Genomic DNA, 16,183 nt, shown 5'->3' with positions numbered 1-16,183 from the left:
ACCAAGGAATCCAAAAGTTCCAAGACACCAAACTTTTCCTTACCTCTGGTCCCAAACAGAATCCTCCGTGTTCCGCTCCGCTGCTCGGCTGCTCTCCGCCGCTAAAGAATTCCAGACTGTCGGACATGTGAGGATTCAGTGCGAGAATATAGTTACATTAGAACACATTAGAATACATTAGTCCTCCATATACAGAGATGGGGGCGGGTCAGATGGATGGCTTCGGACCAGAATGAAAAACAAGTTCCAGGATTCAAATGAAGGAAAGACATGTTGCATGTTCTCATTAATATGACTTTATATGTTGTGTTTACAAGGAAAACTCACGATTAAACGGGATGTATCCCACTTATATATCAGGTTATTAATGTTGTTTTCAAAGTTGTTAGTATCAGAAATATGGGGGTGGGGGGTTCAACCAAATTGCCCCAAAATAACATGGATATGTTGTATGGAACCCCCAAAAATTATTGATTATTTCCATTACATTTTGAGTCTTTTATTCAATTTTATTAGCCTTACAAGCCAGACTTAAGCTGATCATATAATCACGCACAAACTGAATGTGACTTGACTTTAAGCCCATTATTGGGACCATCTCTGAGGAAAGCTAGCTGAGATTTTGATACAGCAAGAGGGAAGACATGATGATTTCAACAAGCTTTTCATTTATTTGGCAGAAAAAAAAAAGTTTTTTTATAAACTATATACAAAAATTTTTGGGGTTTTTTTGAAAAAAAAAATTAAAATATTACAGAATATCAACTGAAATAACTTGCATTTATCAACTTGCCAACTTCAGTGTAGCTCTGACAAAAATTGCTCCATCTTCAGTTGGACCCTAGCCTCTCTCCTTCCTCATCAATCCAAGAAACACCTCGTTAGTTTTTCCTAACAGACGGTCTGAAATGTTGTGCACGGTCTTTCGCTGTACGTTTTGTTGGTCCACACACTGTCTGAGGTCACATACGGGAACGAAGTGATTCCTTCTGAGTGAACACAGTGAATCTGACTGCAGGAGATGTGAAAGAAATGCATCAAAGTTGTTCTAATTCAGCTCTGTTTAGTTCTGGTGTTGAGACGGCAGTAAGACGAGTTCTTAGGGAGCGTCTACAAAATACAACACAGAAAAGAGATGCAACAAAAATATGTAGGCTATTCATTTAATGATTAAATAAGGTAGTGTCTCCAAACTTACCTCAATTATAACTTGTCTCCTGATAGTTGCACTACAGCACTTACTTTAAAAAAATAAGCATATGCCTAGTTTTGAAAAATATGTAAATCTCTTTTCGGTGTTGTAGTTTGTAGATGCTCCCGAAGCACTCCTTGCAGTATCAACACAGAACTAAACAGAGCTGAATTAGCACGACTTGAACATGTTAAGAAGCTAAAAACAAGTTTAAAACCTGCCCTGTTTCAGCCTCCTGGGTGCTAACGCTAGCAGGAGGATAAGACGGTGTAGGCAGCACCGATTGGGTTCGTTTTTCTCTCTACTGACAGCTCTCAAAAATTACAAACCACAGAGCTACGTGTTGGAATCCACCGGAATTCTCCTTTAACTTTTAGAGTATATATATTGGTCTTTTTCAGGCAGGCAGGCAGCGTTATATGGATAGCACATTTCAGCAACAGGGCAATTCAACGTGCTTTACTCCAAACCCTTCTCCCACTAACTGCCTTCAGATCCCGTCTGTCTGAGCTCCTGTCTGACCACTGCACATGCTAACTGTTCCTCTTTCACCCATCTCTCCCCCACTGTTCTTCACACCCTCACCCCGTTACCCTTGTCAGGCACAGTTCTATATTTGCCCTGATGCACATCTTTATTGCTATCATATTCTGTTCTCACTCGTTGGCCCCTTCCATCTGCCCTGTTATGTACTGTTATGTTACTGTACGCCAAAACCAACAGGCTCAGGAACAGTTTCTTCTCACAAGCCATCAGTCCTATGAACAGCTGACTTCTGACTCACTGTGCAATAACCCAGCAACACTGTCTCTAATTCAGCACCTGTTTACTGCTTCCACTTCTTATTTATTCATCATTCTCTATTTCAGAGCTGTTCATACTGTTCAAATTGTAATATAATACTTATATCATAACATAATACTTACTTATTTATTCCAGCATCCTTTGCACTATGCTCTATAATTAAATTTATCATAAAATTTTTTTTACTCCTGCTCACTTTGCACTCTTCATTGCCTCAACCTGTCTATATTGTTTCTGTTTATAGTGTGTATATATTGGTTGTTTTGTATGAGTAAGCACATTGTGAGCAAATTATAATCCAAAGCAAAATTCCTCGTATGTGTCCTCATACCTGGCAAATAAAGCTGATTCTGATTCTGATTATGCACAACTGTTTTTATATTCACAACTGAGTCTTTCATCATTTATGCAGTCTGTCTATTAATGTATATTGTGTTATCCCCAAACAACATTAGCACCTAGACCACTATTTGCACTAACTGTACATTGACTCTTCACTACATCTCAGCAGTGATATAGACTGTCTATTCATATATTTTGTGTTGTAATTACCTTATTCACTCTCGCATATCCTCTGACTTACTTACCCCTCCCTTTGTATTGGTATGACCCACCTAATCTGTACTTTATTGGTTCCAACTGCCGTGTCTTTGTGTGACGGAGTAAAGGTGAACGGATGGATTCTACATGCCTGGTTCCCACCGTGAAGCATGGAGGAGGAGGTGTGATGGTGTGGGGGTGCTTTGCTGGTGACACTGTTGGGGATTTATTCAAAATTGAAGGCATACTGAACCAGCATGGCTACCACAGCATCCTGCAGCGACATGCCATCCCATCCGGTTTGCGTTTAGTTGGACCATCATTTATTTTTCAACAGGACAATGACCCCAAACACACCTCCAGGCTGTGTAAGGGCTATTTGACCAAGAAGGAGAGAGATGAAGTGCTGCGCCAGATGACCTGGCCTCCACAGTCACCGGACCTGAACCCAATCGAGATGGTTTATGGTGAGCTGGACCGTAGAGTGAAGGCAAAAGGGCCAACAAGTGCTAAGCATCTCTGGGAACTCCTTCAAGACTGTTGGGGAACCATTTCAGGTGACTACCTCTTGAAGATCATCAAGAGAATGCCAAGAGTGTGCAAAGCAGTAATCAGAGCAAAGGGTGGCTGCTTTGAAGAAACTAGAATACAAGACATGTTTTCAGTTATTTCACACTTTTTGTTAAAGTACATAATTCCATATGTGTTCATTCATAGTTTTGATGCCTTCAGTGAGAATCTACAATGTAAATAGTCATGAAAATAAAGAAACACATTGAATGAGAAGGTGTGTCCACACTTTTGGCCTGTACTGTACATACAAACATTTAATTCATCTTAACAACAAAAAGTATTCCAGTACATCACACGTTTTCTGTAGATAAATACTTTTGACACACACGCACACGCACACGCACACACACACACACACACACACACACACACACATACACACACACACACACACACACACACACGTGGTTGTCCAAGAATACAAACTAGTTGGCTATTCAGACGTTGGCTGCCTAATTTCAATAAAGGGAGACATAAGGTCCAATATAATTGTATTTACCTTTGCAAATAAGCTATCATTAGACCAGGATACTTAATTAATGGGGGGGGGGGACAAAAGGTTGGGAAGAAGGGAGATGAAAAAGAAAAGATAGCCCAAAAATAACATAGACCAGCATCATCATTATCATCATCATCATCATCATCATCATCATCATCATCATCATCATCATCAGTCATTGTATCCCCATATTGGGACATGAACAAAATCACTTTAAGTAGAAAAGACGCACCATGTAAGGCAAACTTGTTACCATTTCGTAAAAAGTAAGTGTTTCTTAAAGCAAAAAAAATAAATAATAAAAAATAAACCAGAGATGACCATGTGGGTACTTTCTACAGGCTCTTTGTAATAAACACAGGAAAGGAGAATTAGTTTCCACTGATACTTCATCATTTGTCATGTTAATTCCCTTATTTTGATCTATCCTGGCTCAACCTGGGAAATCACCTTTGTGAAGGCCATTCCCTAACCTCTGCTCTGAGGAGAGTAAGTAAGGACAATGCACATTAATCAACATTTCTGTAAATGTCCCAGTGTTAGCCAGTTGGCTAATTTTCAACTGTAGTCCTAGCATGCATGTTTTATGGTGGGAAGAAACCGGAGCACCCAGAGGAAACCCACACAAAACACACAAACAGAAAGGCCTGGAACAACCTGGACTCAAACCCAGAATCTTCTTGCTGTGAGGTAGAAGTGCTAACCACTGAGCAAACTGTGCTGAGAGAAAACACAAGAGCACCTTTATAAAATGTTGAATGTCAAATTGGAGAATAATAAATGAAAAAGAGAGGGACGTAAAATAAGGCTTTATATCGTAATGAAAACATTTCTCTTTAAAGGAATATGCCACCATTTGTTGAAATAGTTCTTATCACGGTCTCCTCTAGCTGTAGATAGGTGGGGTCTCCCCTAGCTGTAGATAGGTGGGGTCTCCTCTAGCTGTAGATAGGTGAGGTCTCCTCTAGCTGTAGATAGGTGGGGTCTCCTCTAGCTGTAGATAGGTGGGGTCTCCCCTAGCTGTAGATAGGTGGGGTCTCCTCTAGCTGTAGATAGGTGGGGTCTCCTCTAGCTGTAGATAGGTGGGGTCTCCTCTAGCTGTAGATAAGTGGGGTCTCCTCTAGCTGTAGATAGGTGGGGTCTCCTCTAGCTGTAGATAGGTGGGGTCTCCTCTAGCTGTAGATAGGTGGGGTCTCCTCTAGCTGTAGATAAGTGGGGTCTCCCTAGCTGTAGATAGGAGGGCCAACAAATGTTTTGTGCATGCATCGTTTTAGTCCGATGCAACACCGGCAGCGCCACCGCTAGTTAGCTTAGCGTAGTGAATGGAATCCTATGTTGCCGGTTAGCATGTTGTGAGTAAAAATGAGCTAATAAAAAAACAATAACAACCTAATTACTTGCACTGAGACAAAAAATGCGTTGGCCCACCTAGCTACAGCCAGGGTAGACCGTGATAAGAACTATTTCAACAAACGGTGGTGTATCCCTTTAAAAGTTCTTATGTTTGTTTTTTCTTTTGCCGTTACACCTTTATAACAAGTCCGATACATTAGCTTAGGGATGGCTGACGCAAAACTGACGTTCCGAAGCTTTGTTGAGATCCCGAAGCGCAGATGTTTCAAAACACTGATCCGAAGCGTGATTCAAAACACCCATGTCACATGATTACGGCTAAATGAAGCATCGGAGTGTTTCGACTGGTGGCATGGTCCACCCAATCAGAGTTTGATTGACAGGGAACAGACCACACAATCTCTTGGGGTTTTGTGAGAGGAGTTTGATTTTTTGGTGATATAGTGACATTTATAGTGCGATTTGTTTAGTTATATTTAGGCTTACATTTACATTTACACATTGACTGATAGGCTAGAGAAAGACAGAGTATACATACAGTGACACATTAATAGATAGATAGATAGATAGATAGATAGATAGATAGATAGATAAAAATGGAAGCTCCGTTTTCATGTTCATTCAGAGCCACAAATGTCAACATCAGGCCCATCATAATCAACATCAACACCAGAAGAAACACAGGACAGTTTATGGGAACGTTTTGATGATCGTATCCGTGAAACCAAGATGATACACAATGCTACAGCTGATGCCACACTGGAAGAGAAAAAATACCTCAACGATGCGTGTTTGCCCAGAACTCCTGATCCCCTAACTTACTGGAAAGAGAGAGCAGTAATCTTTCCTCATTTGTATGTCCTTGCAAAAAAATATCTTTGCATGCCATCAACAAGTGTCCCTTGTGTGAGGATTTTATCAAAGGCTGGAGAAATTATCTGTAAAAAAAGAAGTAGGCTAAGTCCTTCCACAGCAGAGAAATTCATATTTTGGAATAACAATCTATATAAAAGTGAGACATTGTGGCTTGATTTCTTTTATTAATTCATTTTTCATGACCAAAATAACATTATGCACTGTGAGGAGCCTACAAGCCTTACCAGCTTCACATATTTTTTTTAATGGCTCGTTGTCAAGGTTGTTTCAGATCAACACCTGCAAGTGACCACTAGGTGTCATCGTTGAGACGGTGTCGGATTGTTTCAAAGCCTCGACACAATATGGAACATTTGCTTCAACTGTTTCATTGCTTCACGAAGCCTCGATCTGCCCACCACTAGGGTTTTTTTGTTTTTGTTTTTTTTTTTATTTTGGTTTTGGTGGTTTTTTTTTTTTTTTAGTATTTTTGGTTTTTTTTTTGGGTTTTTGTTTATGGTGAGGTTTTTTTTTTTTTTTTTTTTTTTTTTGTTTTTTTTTTTTTTTTTTTTTTTTTTTTTTTAGGAAAAAAAAAAAAAAAAATTATTTTATTTAAAAAAAAAAAAATTTCGGGGGGAAAAGGGGGGTTTTCTCTTTTTAAAAAATTGTTTTTTTTTTAAATTTTTTTTTTTTACATTAGCTGAAGCAGTAGACACCCTACTTGAGAGCATGTGAACACACAGAAGTCGGAAGAACTACTATAGGAGCACATCAACAGCTCAGGGAGTCGGTCCAGGTGAGCTGATAAAATGACTCCAACCATCTGCAAGGAGAGGACCAGGCCTCAGTTCAGAGGAGCTGTTATTGTTTCAAACTGTTGATCTGTCATTATGTAATCCGTGTCAGTAGAAAGCACATCCTCTATAGGGTTTGTTGGTCTTAATGGTTAGGTGAAGTTTTAAATGCATGGAAATAACCTTTTGCAAACAGAGCAAAAGTTTGCTCTCTAGAAAACCGGCTCTTTTAGTGAAGACTGAGCTGTCAGCGATAAACCAACAGGCATCTTTGGTACTGCTATACCAGATGGACCACTTTTCCCCTTGTGAAGACATTATTAAAAAATTTAAAAAAAAGTTTTCGAGTTTTCGAAAACATTTTTCTCAGGATTTTTTTTTTTTACACAGGGTTAATATTTTTCGTCATTTGTAAAACTACTTTGAAAACAGAGTGCACAATTTAAAGTTTAACTTCGGGTTTTTCAACCTGGACCCTATTTTCCTATGTTCTTTTTACGGATGGGAACAACAATCTTCAACATTGGTTCAGTATAAAGCCAGATCGCTGCAGTGGGCAGCTGCCAAACTAGCTTCAATGTAAATTATAGGACAATTGGGCACCTTCAATTTATGTCCAAGTGCTGTTTTTGCCGCTGACAGTCTCAGATTAATATTCTAATTGTCGTACAACATTAGGCAAGGCAAGGCAAGGCAGCTTTATTTGTATAGCACATTTCAGCAACAGGGCAATTCAAAGTGCTTTACAAAAAATTATTAAAATACAAGAATAAAAGTTACAGTGCAGTATAAGAAATTAAACATTAAAGGTAAAAAGTTAAAAACAGTTAAAAATATAAAAGCAGACAAAATACAAGATTTTATGGTGCTAGTATGGGACAATGTTTAAGCCGTTGCTCTGTACACGTAATCCACCTACAGTCTTTGCCGTTCCCAGAACGGACCGGTCCCACCGGTTATTTCTCTTTATATGCTTATATAGATTGTCATACAGTTTCAACAATGCAACTTCAGCATAAGAAATTAACAATTATTTAAAGAAAGGCAACATCAAAAAGATAGGTCTTCAGCCTTGATTTCAAAGAAGTGAGAGTTGCTGCAGACCTGCAGTTTTCTGGGAGTTTGTTCCACATATGTGGAGCATAGAAACTGAACACTGCTTCCCCCTGTTTAGTTCTGACTCTGGGGACCACAAGCAGACCTGACCCAGACCACCTGAGAGGTCTGGGTGGGTCATAGTTTACGGAGATAGACCTTTTTGTTGTTTCTGTTTAACATGAAACAGCCCAAAATCACCATCACCAAACCTACCAGACTAAAAGTACTGTTGAAGATCTTACTCTTTAACTAAAAGGTCTATCTCTGTAGGGATCCATCCCATAATGTTGTCAGACACTTAGAATATGTTAAATTAACACAGTTGTAATAGACAGTCTAATGTGAATAAAATATGTTTTTTGACAAGAAATAAGTAATAGAGAGAGAGAAAAATTAGTTAGCCACATTCTGATCATGTGGGACCGATGTACACATTACAATCAAGTGACTTCTTCAGTGTACAGAGACTATTTGACATACATAAACAGAGCTTGGGTACACAGAGAACATAAAACATATAGACAGTACTTGAGTAAACGCTACAGGGAACACTTTACAATGGGGGTGGGGGAGGTAAGTGTGTGTAAGTGTGCAAATGATGGTGTTAATTTATCCATTTGGCCTCATGTGACAATGTGCCTATGATTTGAGACCAAAATGAAATTGGGCTTAGACCATGCAGGAACTCATAGTGCACCTTTAAAGGATTTATTACACCTGGAGAGAGTGGCAAACCAACGGAAAACACACAAAACACCAAAACAGAACACGGCACCTAACACCAAACGTCTTTGACCAGCAAGTCCAGTGACCCTTGAATTTAACCCTCCTTGGATAACTTTGGCCTGGATGGCTGAGCACCTTCACAGAAATCTTGCTTCTAAGTCTTAACTTATTTTTAAATCATTAATTTCAAACTATAGAGAGCTGAAGTCCCGCCCTTCTACTTCTGGTCCATGGGACCTTTCTTTCAAAAAAATATGAACGGTAGTGAACGGGAAGAGGCCAATTAATTTTTGATCCCGTTTGATTTGAGCCATGGATTACAAATATGATGTTCGTCAATTTGAAAGATAATTTTTCAACCGAAGAAAGTCTCAGTTTATTGTTAAACTGTTGAAGTATCAGACTGTGAAAATACGAATTAAAAATACTTCACACTTCATGTATGACGTCTCGCTGAAGCTATGATGTCTGTGTGTATCGTACCTGTGTGTGTGTGTGTGTGTGTGTGTGTGTGTGTGTGTGTGTGTGTGTGTGTGTGTGTGTGTGTCGTACCGGGGATGTAACGTTACTCTAATGAGCAGAGGATCTCTGTTGTTCTTTTGCTTCTCTGCTGAAAACACTTGACTGGATAAAACCCAGTAGTTAAGATAACGTTACATGTGTTGTGGAGCAGAGCTAAGCTAGCTAGCTAGCTAGCGAACAAGTTGAGCATCAAGCTAGGTGATGTAATTTGTGTGAGACGAGAGATGTAGTTCCCTGAGAGATGTAGTCCACTGAGCGGTTTCACACTAAACTAACTTTTATCACATCAACTGTGCCGGTGACTTGGACTATATTATAAATATTCTGCTACATGTGAATTTAACGGACGTACAGGAGCTAAATCTGTCAATAAAAAAGGAGCACCAATGAACAAAGTGGCATCGATCACATAATAATATAATAAAAGGGTAAAAAAAATTAAGTTGTTTTTAGTACTTGTCTTTGATGTGTCTGGAATGACTTAATCAATCAATCAACATTTATTTATATAGCACTTTACAGTAACCAACAGGTATCCAAAGTGCTTCACATCAGAAACCAAGACTAAAACACACATCATATAACATATCATACAATAAAAAGAATGACATATAGAAACAATAAAATCAGAAAAGGTTACATTGAAAATAGGAGAAGGAAATTGTCACCACTACTATGTATTAAAAGCCTTTCTAAACAGATAAGTTTTAAGTCTAGACCTAAAAAGTGCTACATCTGTAGTCGTCCGAATTTCAGGGGTTAACTAGTCTCGGGGCAGCAACTGCAAAAGCCCGATCACCCCACCGTTTATACTTGGACCTTGGGACTTCTAAAACCAGCTGATTTGAGGACCGCAAGGACCGGTTGTGCTCACGCAGTGTTAAGATATCGGACAAATACTCCGGGGCCAGGCCGTTTAAGGCCTTAAAAACAAACAATAAAATCTTGAAATCGATTCTAAAACGCACAGGGAGCCAATGTAGGGTATAGAGAACAGGAGTGATGTGTGCGCGTCTAGACGTATTTGTTAAAAAGCGAGCAGCAGCATTCTGTACAAGTTGAAGTCGTGAGATGGTGGTCTGATTCAGACCAACATAAAGAGCATTACAGTAATCCAACCTTGAACTAAGAAAGGCATGAATCGCATTTTCTAGATCATGCCTGTTAAGGAAGGGCTTAACTTTAGCCAGGAGACAAAGCTGGAAAAAACTCATTCTAACAACATTGCTGATTTGCTTATCAAATTTCATGTTGCAATAAAAAATTAACCCCCAAATTTTTGACAGCTGGCTTAAGGTATGAAGCCAGGGCTCCCAAACTCAAAGCTGGACCGTCTGGCATATCTGAAGTACTGAAGATGATACACTCAGTTTTAGCTTCATTCAAATGAAGAAAGTTTTGTGAAAGCCACAACTTAATTTCATTAATACAGCTAAGCAGGGAGTCTAGTGCAACACTGTCATTCGGTTTCAGCAAAGGAATATTTGTAAATCATCTGCATAACAATGAAAAGACAGGTTGTGTTTTCTTATAATAGCCCCTACAGGCAACATATATAAGGAAAACAGGATGGGGCCAAGAATAGAACCCTGGGGTACCCACAGGAGAGAAGAACGGAGTTGACGAGGATAAGTCACCAATCATGACAGAGAAGCTTCTATTTGCCAAATAGGATCTAAACCATGGGGCTTATTGACTTACACATGTTTGGTCTCACCATTAAGTCCAACCTTGACCCGGGCTTATTGACTTACAGTATGTTGACATTTTGGCACTTGGTTGTTTTCAAACGGTTTTGTGTTTGATTAGTAAAATCTCATGTATTCAGGGCATTGGCTCTGGATATTTAACCGAGGCAGAGATCAGACTGACATCCAGACGGAAACAGGACCAAGGAACGAGACTACTACACTACTTCACCTGAGGTGAGTCCCGTTGGTCTCTGTGTGTTTCAGTAGAACAGAAAAGGATCTTTAGAGGTTTAAAACTTCAGTTTAAAGATTTCAACACTTTGAGCTGCTCTCAGATCTTCATCTGGCAAAAAACTAAAAAACACACCTGCACTTTGAATCAACTCAAAGACTTGAAGATGACTTTCTTGTCTGTTAAGGTGGGGTAAGTCCTGGTGAAACAAATTTTTGTGGCCAGTTAGTCTCTCTCAGCCCTCAAAGCTATAACCAGCACTTCAGTTTTATCCTGGTGGAGTTGTTTATGCATGTTCGGTATATATATACTGGAATTGTAATGGAAAGGTATTGTTGTATATTTGTATATTGTTGTACTGTTGTAAGACCTGAAAAATTGTATGCTGTATTAGCATATCTATTTCCTTTGTAATAATATGATTTTGTAAAATTGGGGCTGGACCAAATAACCTATTTCTAATTTTCTTTTTTTGTTATGTTTTCTTTTGCAACATTGTTGATTGTTCAAGAGAATAATAATAAAATGAAATGAAATATATATAATTGTTCCCGGTGTTATTATATTATATTCCAGTTGCTGTGAGAGCCCTGAACCATGCGTCCTGTTGTGGTTTCTGCCATCCTTCTTCTGGTGGTGCTGATGTTCATGTCCGCTTCTGCAGCCGGTAAGAACAAACAAACTAAATTATCAGTCTACACAGACAACACAAACACAAAACTGACAACATGTCTTCTTTCTGTGAAACGGTGGATCCTGCAGACATGTGTAAGACCAAATATCCGGCCACACCGTGTACAAACACGAAGCTTCGGTGATGGTTGGGTCCAGATGACTAAAAACGCTGTGTGAAAGGCATTCAACGATAAACTGGTCTTCTACGGATGCACAGGTAATAAAACACACACATCAGACTACAGACTGTAAATGTGCACCTCATCCTGTTCAGACTGTAAAATGTGACCTCATCCTGTTCAGACAGTAAATGTGACCTCATCCTGTTCAGACTGTAAATGTGACCTCATCCTGTGTACAGTTACCTACCTTTCACATAAATGTGACCTCATCCTGTTCAGACAGTAAATGTGACCTCATCCTGTTCAGACAGTCACTTGCCTCCTGTCAGGTTGCAGGCTTGGACCCAAGTGCAGGAAGGCGAGGAGTAAGCAGCAGTTTGAATAAACAATGATTTTAGTGAAACACAAGGATACTTACAAACTTGTAAGAAGGAAAAGTAATTAAGTGAAAGCAGGAACACGGAAGGAAATGCGGAAATACTCCAAGAACACAAAACCACAGAAATACACATGACAGAACTCTTCCCAAAAGACAGATGACTAATGAACAAATGACAATCAAGCATAGACACAGAAAGCACAGAGACTATTGCTGCGTTCTAGACACAATTTTTTAGCCCGTAAGTTACGACTTCAAGTCACGACTCACAACTTGGTAGCATTCCAGGCAAAGTCACCACAAACCCTTTTAGCTAGCATTAGCTAGCGGCTAACTAACGTTGACGTTAGCTAGCGTTAGCTGATACTAGCGATTTCTAGTCGGCGACATATTTTGGGCTTCATTTAATAAACATAACCTGTAGTAGTACACAATCGTATGTGTATTGTTTTGAACACAATGTGCGGAATTACTATTACGGTGCCTATTTATGTCTATTTATTTCTATTTCTCACCGTTAATCACCGGCATCAACAGGGGGCGCCATTGTTGTTTATGTGTGTGTGACGTCAAAAACTGTAACTGGGAGAACAACCATCTGGTACCAGTTCACGGGTAGTAAGTTACGGGTTTGACTGTCGTTCCAGGGCGCTTTCACGGGAGAAGGTTGTGAAAACACGAAGTTACGGGCACCTGGAACGCCCTAAATACACAAGTAACGAGGGTTAACAAGGGACAGGTGACTCAAGGGCTGGAGAACAGGTGAAAGATAGGGTGGAGCAGACAATCACAAAGGTGGGGAAACCAAAAGACAGGAAGTAAAACCAGAATACACATAAGAGAACAGAGACACAACAAAATAAAACAGGAAATGGAAAACCAAAGAAAACAAGAAACCAACTATACACAGAAACTTGACACTGGATGAGACGTGACACCTCCGTCCAAGTACAGCAAAAGATGTGGAGGAAAGAGGATTTGAGGAAACAGTAATTTTTAGTGCAATGTGATGTTTAATAAGAATAATTGAAAAAGAGATTTTGTCATTAAGTATTAAACATAAAGCCTTATTTTACCTCCCTCTGTTTTGAATTCAACATTTTTTAAAGGTGCTCTTGTGTTTTCTCTTTCGTCCGAGCAGAGGTTAGGGACCGGAGCCAGGCTAGATCAAATAAGGGAATTAATATGACAAATGATGAAGTATCAGTGAAAAAACTAATTCTCCTTTCCTGTGTTTATTTCAGAAAGCCTGTAGAAAGTACCCACGTGGCCTTCTGGTATCGATCCACAATGACGATCATCAGTCTCAAGTGCAATGTGCCATGAACAGAGCCACCACCGGAAAAGTTCAATACTATATCGGACTAATTTATAAGACGGTAAGCAGTGAATGTATCTGTTCATGAAGCCCTATATAGCCCTAGTTCAACGCATTCTCATGAACAGGTTTGTATGATATTGCACAACAATTCCTATAATATCCTACAAAGTTATGGCGGCTGTCGGCCCAACACATAAAGATTAGTCACATGACAGTTAAGTTTATCAGTCTTAAAGTTTGAATGAGGCTGAGAAAAGATTTTGAAGCAGGTACAGAGCACCGTGAGGTCATGAACACCCGTTTGCAGTGTGCATGGTGGCTTGGAGGTTAGCACTCCACCAGAAAGTAGCAAGTGTGTGTTTGTGGCCGGTTTGGCTCAGTGCTAGAGCAGGCACACATCTACTTTGAGGTTTATGCCTCAATGCAGAGGTCCAGGGTTTGATTCCCACCGGTGACAATTTCCTGCATATCTTCCCCCTTTCTCACCTTGTTGTCCTATCAAATTAAGGTGGAAAAAGTCTGAAAAAATGGTCTTTAAAAAAAGAAAGTCTTAACTTCTCCTGGACACATATCGGGCTCCCCCTGTTGCAATCCCTGTGTTTAAACTTTGACATGGCAATATTTAAAATGTATTTGGTTCCAAAAAAATCAGTTATTTTCTACTTATTTTATCTTTATTTCAAGTAATGTGTGCTTTGACTTCAATTGTTCAAAATATTCAATAAATAACCACAAATATTACATCTGAGTGTTCCCTTTAAATAATTTAAAATCAGAGAGATAAGATATGCACTCTTTCATTAGAAAAAATATCCTACCTTTTAATAGTTGAACAAATTTACGGCCGACAAATAAACATTGGTAGTTGGAAGCAGGTAATCGGTGCTATCCACCAGCTGACAGAGTGGAAAGTTAATCTGATGATAATTGGCCATTTGGCCATTTACAATTTGAATGACAGCACAGTAGTTAACTTCAGGCAATCATTTTTTTCTTTTTAGGCTAATGGGGAAAATGTGTGGACTTGGACAGATGGCAGTGTTTTTAATTACCAGAGATGGGCTGGTGGCCAGCCTGACAATTATAACAACAGAGAGCACTGCGTTGAGATGGTCTCTTGGGGTAAGTAAACAAATGGTTGGAGGAGAGGTAGTAGATTATAAGAAATTAATAACTTTTTTATTTATTCATTTTACCTCAGACAAGATAAGAGAGGCACACTATGACGAAGGAGAAAGTGACCCACTTCTCACTTGATTTATTACCTCAGTAAACATTTTCTTTCTTTCTTTTCATATGGTCTCAATCGCTAGTTTTAAGTCTTCTGCAACACAGAACGATGTTCATTTTTTGAATTATGCTCTCGCTGATTTTAAAATGGGCGATAAAGCGGGGGGTGTTTTTGGGCGTGGCTATGATGTGATTACCAGCGAAAGTGTGTAACGTAACGTAGAGTGTAAGGGCTCCTCCCTCACTCCTCCCTCTCGTCTAAAATCCTCACATCTGCAACCAGGATGGCTGCGCCCATTAACGGCAAACTCAACGCCTCATAGCAGATCTCCACCAACCAATGGGTGACGTCACACATGCTCTGTCCATTAATATTATACAGTCTATGGGTATAAAGGAATATGACTGATCCATTTCTTTGTGTGATTGAGAGTTTGGGCACATTTCAAACTTCTCCTGACCATGAAGACCAACAAACCCTATACAGGATGTGCTTCCTACTGACACTGATTAACATGTTTCTTTCAGACTCGGGACTCTGGAACGATGTGGCCTGTGCTGACAAGAAGTCCTACGTGTGTCAAGTGTTAGTCTAGTAGTTCAGAGAGAACCTGAAGAGCAGCAGTTGGACCAGTCTGCTTCAACTGCAACCACTGCAAGCTTTTACATTTACTGCAATAAATATTCAGCATCAAAAATCACGTTGATGGTTCCGGTTTCTTTTCCTGACACTGCCACTGATCCATCTGTCCTCATGTCATCATTAGGGATGTCTGGATTTACAACCAGTGCTAGTTTGGGATCCTTGTCTCTAGAAAGGCCTTCAAACACACAAACGTAACAGAAAAATGCTAACTCTTGTTCTAAAATTGTACTAAAGATCCAGCATGTTAATTTGCAGAAACATATTAAACTAGACAATTAATATGGCTGGGTTAAAAAGATTGATTTTCGTATTCACATCTGTCTGTAGCCCAGTCGGTGGTGAACAAAGTATAGTGACCATCGGCTTGGCAGCGTAACGTGCATAAGGTGCAGTATTCAAGGTCTCTACCTCGCCAAAGAAATGAGAACATAAATGAACAAAAAGGGTTCTTGCGTTGCTTCAATAACTCTGAACAAGAGAGGCACAGTTAAACTCTAGACAAACAGAAACATAGCTGAAATAGGGTGCTACATCACAGCCTCGACTATGTGGAGGCAGGGCTCCAGACAGTGGCCCCCCCAACTGAAAATTTTAGGGGCGCAACCACAAAATTTAGGGGCACACACGTAAATCAACATGCTAACCAAATATTCACATTTCTACTAATTTCCCCTGTATTACTAATAAACACTTTGATAATGGATGCAGAAATTGTGCTGTTTCAAATTTAGTTTCACTTTTTTATTTTGGGGTGGCTGTGGCTCAGTGGTAGAGAGGTCTCCTGCCAATTGGAAGGTTGGTGGTTTGATCCCTGGCCCTGCAGTCCCATGTCCTTGGGCAAGACACTGAACCTTGTGCTGCACATCAGTGGAAATGTGTGTGAGTGTTTATTTGATGAGCAGGTGGCACCTTGTACAGCAGCCTCGGCCAC

The 16,183-nt window shown here is 39.7% G+C and overlaps 1 pseudogene; it reads left to right on the top strand.

Moving 5' to 3' along the window:
• Positions 1 to 10,842: 10,842 nt before the first annotated feature.
• On the top strand, positions 10,843 to 15,307 carry LOC120555441 (annotated as a pseudogene).
• Positions 15,308 to 16,183: the final 876 nt, after the last annotated feature.

Source organism: Perca fluviatilis, chromosome 3 (assembly GCF_010015445.1).
Source record: "Perca fluviatilis chromosome 3, GENO_Pfluv_1.0, whole genome shotgun sequence".
Lineage (NCBI taxonomy): Eukaryota > Metazoa > Chordata > Actinopteri > Perciformes > Percidae > Perca > Perca fluviatilis.
Note: the sequence above shows the minus strand (reverse complement) of the source record. Positions and strands in the feature narration are given on the sequence as shown.